The following is a 6405-nucleotide window of genomic DNA, read 5'->3' on the forward strand; positions in this document are numbered from 1 at the left end:
TTTAAAAAAATGTAATTTTTTTATGCGGGTTAGTTTTAACCCGGTTTACTTAGAACCCGGCTCACCGGGTTCAACCCAGGGTGAGTCAGGTTTACTCACCAACCCACCTAATTTAATTTAATTATTTATTATTTTGCGTTTGATAAAAAATTATATACAAAAAAATAGAAGAATATCCTCGGGTGTCGAGGGAATTGGAGAGATAAAGATTCAAAAAAGAATCGATCTGATTCAAGTCATAATATATATGGGATTTCCAAAGTTATTAATAGAGGGTAAGCCTCAAAAAATCGAAGAATTACAGACGAATATGCACAAAAAACTGAATTGTGTAAATAGAAAACTAAACATTGCTATTGTAAAAGTTACAAATGCTTATAAACACCCTAATATTCTTGCAGAATTTATAGCTGGTTCATTCAGAAGAAGAACCTTATAAAGATCGTATTAATTCTTATCAAAGAAAAACAGGATTAACTGAGGCTGTTCAAACAGGGACAGGTCAAGTAAATGGTATTCCTGTAGCAATTGGTATTATGGATTTTAAGTTTATGGGAGGTAGCATGGGATCCGTAGTAGGTGAGAAAATCACCCGTTTGGTAGAATATGCTACTAATCAACTTTTACCTCTTATTCTCGTATGTTCGTCCGGAGGAGCGCGTATGCAAGAAGGAAGTTTGAGCTTGATGCAAATGGCTAAAATTTCAATATCATTAGTTAGCATTATTTTTAATTATAACGGTGATAAAGAAGAAGATGTTTCAAAAGAGAAAAATATTATAGATTTATCTATTCAATACTCTAATATTATAAATGGACAACTGATACAAAAATTATCACTATTAAAAACTTATTTGTTGGCCTTTTTTTTTACATGTTTTTGGATTATGTTTGAATTGTATGATATTTTTTTTGTTGAATTATCTTCAAGCTTATAATTAAATGAGTTACTGAGACAACCCATTTAACCCATCAAAATTCGAATTTTTTTTAGTTAAATAAGTTTTGTTGGATTGACTCATTAAATAATCAACCTATGTAAGCTTAGCTGAGTCCGCTTATCTTTGACATTTATAATAAAGTAAAATACAAAATTCTCCCATAAACTGATCTTCTATCTCTTCGTCATCCTTTACTTTTTTTTTTTTTCATGACCAACATCTCCTTTGCTTGGGTTTTCTTCTATTTAACCTTTGCCTACTTTTGATTGACTTCTTACTAACCATATTCATCTCTTTATATTCATGTTTCTCTCTTATCAAGAATATCTTTTCCATTTAAGTGACTTGAATTCCTAATCTCCTATCGAAGGTCGTTGTGTTCCTTTGGCGTTTCTCTCATCAAGAACGACACAGTGAACTTTTCAAGAAAAAATAAAATATAATAAAATATAAAGATTATTATGTCAAAACTTTTCTTATATGCACCAAAATTTTAAGTCCCTCCTTCAGTACTGCAATGATATACGCTAGTCAAAAGGGTTTTGGTTCCCTTGAAAGAAAGTTTTGTTAATAGATACTATTTTACCGCTTTAATTTCAACCAGTTATATTTTTTAATTATTTTGATTCTGTTTTAGTCAACAAAAATTTTCAATCATTGAAATTATTAATTATTTCTATAAATTGTCCACCACTTCTCACTTAGGGGACCACGATAATTTAGAACTTTTTACGAAAAACTTCCAAGAAAAAGGAAAAATAAAATTATTGTTTATAAATTAACTACTTTATATATAATTTAATTTTTAAATACTTCTTCATATACTTTTTCAAAATTTTATTTTGATATATGTATAAATTAATATATTAAATTACAAAAATATTGATTTTTCGAATGTTTTTTTCCCAAAGTTTATATATAGTCGAACAAGTTTTCAGACTTTTTATCACTTTTGTTCTCGTCATCTCCTAAATCCCCTTGTTATTTACTAGTTTTAATTATACGTTAAGTATTTGTTATTATAATTCGATTATGAATTTTTAAAAATCAATATAGTGTAAAAAATATTTAAAAATACTTATTATTTTCAACGTAATAAATTTAAATTACGGATATTTTCTCAGCAGATTTTCTCTCACGTGACGAAAATACTTTCATTTATCGCAACATTTAGTTTTCTCTTTTCTTCTCACTTAATTAAGTCATCAATTATTAAAATTTTCACTATAAAAAAATTTATTTTTAATTAGGAAATTGGTTTCTAAACAAATTTTTGTCACTAAAATAAGATCATTATTTATAAATTTTTTTTATAGTGTATACATAATGTATTTTTTAATATAAATTAATATTAAAACAATAAATTACATTAATCACACCATTTTTTATTAATTATAAAATCTCATATATTTTTTAAGATATGAATACAAGAAAGTAATATAACAAGACAAAATATAACTTAAATGATACAGACTCAATTAAAAAAAAAACTAAACACTCAATAAATAAATACAAAAATTTAATAGAACCTACGTTAAAAGTACATATATTTTATAAGGGAATGAAAACCTAATTAAGCCTACATTATATTATACAACATTGAAAAGAAAAAAATCCTTCAACTCATATGCAAAGAAGAAAGTTCTTAGTCAATCACGCATCTTAGTGTATTCTGATTGACTGACTTCAACATAAAAGAAACCAGAAAAAAATAAATAAAAGTATATCAAAACTTCGTGGCACGCGAGAGACTAAGACAGATTTTGTATTAGAAACGTCTTTACTTGATGAGTTGATGATTTTGTTTTTCCAAATTGCGTGCTATTTGACTTAGACTCCCAAGTTTTCAACTCACCAGTCTCTTTAGACTGCCTTTCTGTCTTCTTTTCCTATCTCTCTCTGCATACATTTCAAATAACGCTTTTGGCAGTGTCAAACTAGGCCCCACCTGCAACCATTATGGCCACATATCACAACTATATAACACCCAATCCACATGCAGTAAATCTCAACACTCAAAACACCTCATAACAGTACTGCAAATTGGAAACAGTCTTCTTGTTCTGATGGGTGAAGCTCCGAAGATAGTGCAAATCGAAACCAGGTACGTGCAAACCGATGCTGTCAACTTCAGAGACGTCGTTCAGAGCCTCACGGGAAAGAACTCCTCCACAGATTGGATAGGGCTAAATGATAGATCTGCCGCTGAATCATGCTCAAAAGGAGGAATCCCTCAGTCAAAGGAAATAGGAGCTGCTTCTGCTGCTTCTGCTGCCACTTATGGAACCAATGAAACTCTCTCACCACCTCCTTTTTCTTCCTCCACGCATCTGATCAATAACATCTCCTTCAAAGACTTTGATGGATTCATGCTGCCTCCCACCGAGTTGATGCCATGGTCATACTCATATACCTAGCTACCATCACAATAAGAGATTCGCATATCATCATTCTTTCACAGAATTCAATTCATATTATATTTATTTAATAACTGCATGAGATGTTTTATTTCATAATGGAAAGCTTTTGGCCACTGCTTTTTATCCATTATATATATGTATGTGCGTGTCACTGAACTCTCAGATTTTTCTTATTTACTGTTGCGTTTTCTTACAAGTATATATGAATGGGTTATTGCAGTTGACAGATTCTACCTATTTTTCATAAGCAATCGTGATCCAGTTAGACAGAATTATTGCAAGAAAAATTTCCCTTCAAATATATAATCCAATGTGTATATGGACTTAAACTTTGAATCTGATTCGTACTTCTGTTTAAATTTTAGCAACCTTCTTGAGTTACTGCACGCGTTTAGTAGCTATTGGTATCAGTGCGAACTTTGTTTACAACGCAAGGGAACCTTAATTACGGACGATGTTATGCAGTAGTTAGCAGAAGTTCATACATCTATTGCTTGTTACTTATCTGATATATCGATCGTTTTTGTTTAAGAAAAATTTCTGTGTAAAATGTTGAACTTAAAGATAAATACATTGGTCTATTAGAAAAAACCTTTAACTCAACTTTTATATTATATAATTTTTTTAAATGATGAAAGTGAGATTCGTAAAAGAAAAAAAACTGTCATTAGGACAAAAGTTGCTTAATTATATTAAGAAGATTTCTAGAAGCTATTTAAGCCAAAATGTCAGCATAAGTGGGTTTAGCCAATCCGCCGGCAAATATGATTGTCCAACCACGTTGTTTAGTATGGATTTTTTGGTTACTAAATTTGCGATTTGAACAAAATCCAACTATAATAGAATATACTAATCCAACGTTGTTTTCATTTTCAGTGGAAATTTTAAGTATGCTTTTGCTGTGGTTTGAGTCCAAGACTCATTATTAGCGAGTTATGAATTTCAATATACAATTTATTGAAGAAGTATACTGTATTGACTTATTTTCAACATGTTGACTGAACAAGTCAAAATAATCCAGGTTGGTCCATTTTGCCAGTTTTGTACAAGAATTAGTGGGGCTAAAGCATCAAAATAACAAGTTTACTCGATTGTTGACACTTGCATAGTTAAATAGTTTTACAAATTGAAGGATGACAACATTGATTTTATGGACTTTAGGATTATGTCTGTATTTTTTTTATGTTATCTTAGACCTACTATGAATGGTTTGATACTTGCACATGCATTCTTAATGTATTATTTTCAAACCGAAAGTGACAATGATATTGATTTAGGGTCATATAGGTGTTAATATCCATTTGGTGAGGCGGGGTTAGAATTTTCAATTTGTTCTCTCAGGATAGATCAATCCACTTTGTTTTGGTTTTTTTGACAACGACTTATTTGCCCTAAGAAAATCACACCCTTTTTGGAAATATATTTTCATTGTAACCCCTTCACGGATAAATGTTTACTCAAGAGTATTTTCATTAAAAAAAAAAGGGAGTAAGTAGTGAACTTAAGAAGAAGGGGGTAGGGGTGAGAATAAAACTTCTGAGGTGCATGCGGACCAAGTTCAAGCTCCACTGAGTTTATGGGTTGGACATAAGAATCCTTTTATGGTTATGCTTCCTACACCCTGTCAAATTTCTGTCTCACCCCATCAAAAAGCTATGAGAAATTTTTTTCCGTATGACAGAGAGGAGAGATTGCTTTCCGGAAAAGAATTTTCAGAAATGTTTATTGTATTTGAAAGTAATAGAGTGTAGAAAGAAATTTGATAGGTTGTAGGAAGCAATACTATCCTTTTACTGAATTCAAGAAGCCCAAATGCAAGAGTCCAGCAACTGCCTTACTTTTGCCTTACGGTATTCATGATTATAATTGAGATATCCGCTTATATCATCAACTGTATTATAACACTACATACGTTCGGATTTGGGATCATTGGATGTGAAAAAAAAAAGAATGGTGAAAATTCGCTTGACGAATAATTATTTTTTCAGAAATAAATAGGTTTTCGGTATATTTAACTAAATAAAAGGGGACTTGAGTTATTTAGGTAAATAAAAAAAATGGTATACGAAAAAAAGTCCAGAGAAAGTGAAAAAATAATTAAAATTAGCACATTTTTAAGTTGTCGACATTAAAAGAAAACAGGTTTAAAGAGGAAAGAAAAAGCTTGAGTTTTTTTTCTTCTTTTTATTTTGCTTACTTGAATAGAAAAAAGAATTTAGTATACAAATATTTTCTCTCGTAATAAATAAAATATAATTATCCATTTTGTGTGAGATGTAATACAACAATAACGAACAAATTTCTTACTTCTTATCATGAAATGAAATCTTCCCTTTGAAGAGAAGACGGCAATTACATATTTTTTCGTTAATAATACAGAACAAAGTATGTATAATTTTATAATACTCAACTCCCTAATTTTCCGTGCATGCAATTGGTGCCAAACATCTTCAATCATTAACTTTTTTTTTAATAAAGTTATGTTTATATAGCCCTTAAGGAAGCATTATAGTTTAAGAATTAAATTAGGTGCAATAATGTTATTAAATTTATTGTGCAGATTATCAAGTAAAATAACGGTTTTGGAAAAAAGTAAACAGAAAAAAATAATGTAAAATATGGCATGAAGCTTTATCCCTAGATTAAGAGAAAATAAATTGAAATGAATGGCTTTTGTAACATAGGGCGTGACTTAACTTGTCTTTGTGCAAACACAAACATGTGATGTGCTTTAAAACTATCTTTTTAGTGTGTCTATAACATACCCACCATACCCTTCTACCTTTGCAACAAATATTAAATTGTCCTTCAACAAAAGCCGTGATCTTTATAAAAAAAAATAACCACTTTCAATATTCTCTTACACATGCATATTCATATTCCATTAGATGCATCAAGGGGAGAAAAAAAGCTACCACTCATGATCAACAAACAAACAAACTATTTAATACAAAGCACTTCTCCCTTATATAATGATACAGTTGAACTTGAACATATACCTTTTTAATTTATATTTTTGAGAAAAATAAAGTTATTTGATAAAT

Source organism: Vigna umbellata, chromosome 5 (genome assembly GCF_029865625.1).
Source record: "Vigna umbellata cultivar VRB3 chromosome 5, Vumbellata_1.0, whole genome shotgun sequence".
Taxonomy (NCBI): domain Eukaryota; kingdom Viridiplantae; phylum Streptophyta; class Magnoliopsida; order Fabales; family Fabaceae; genus Vigna; species Vigna umbellata.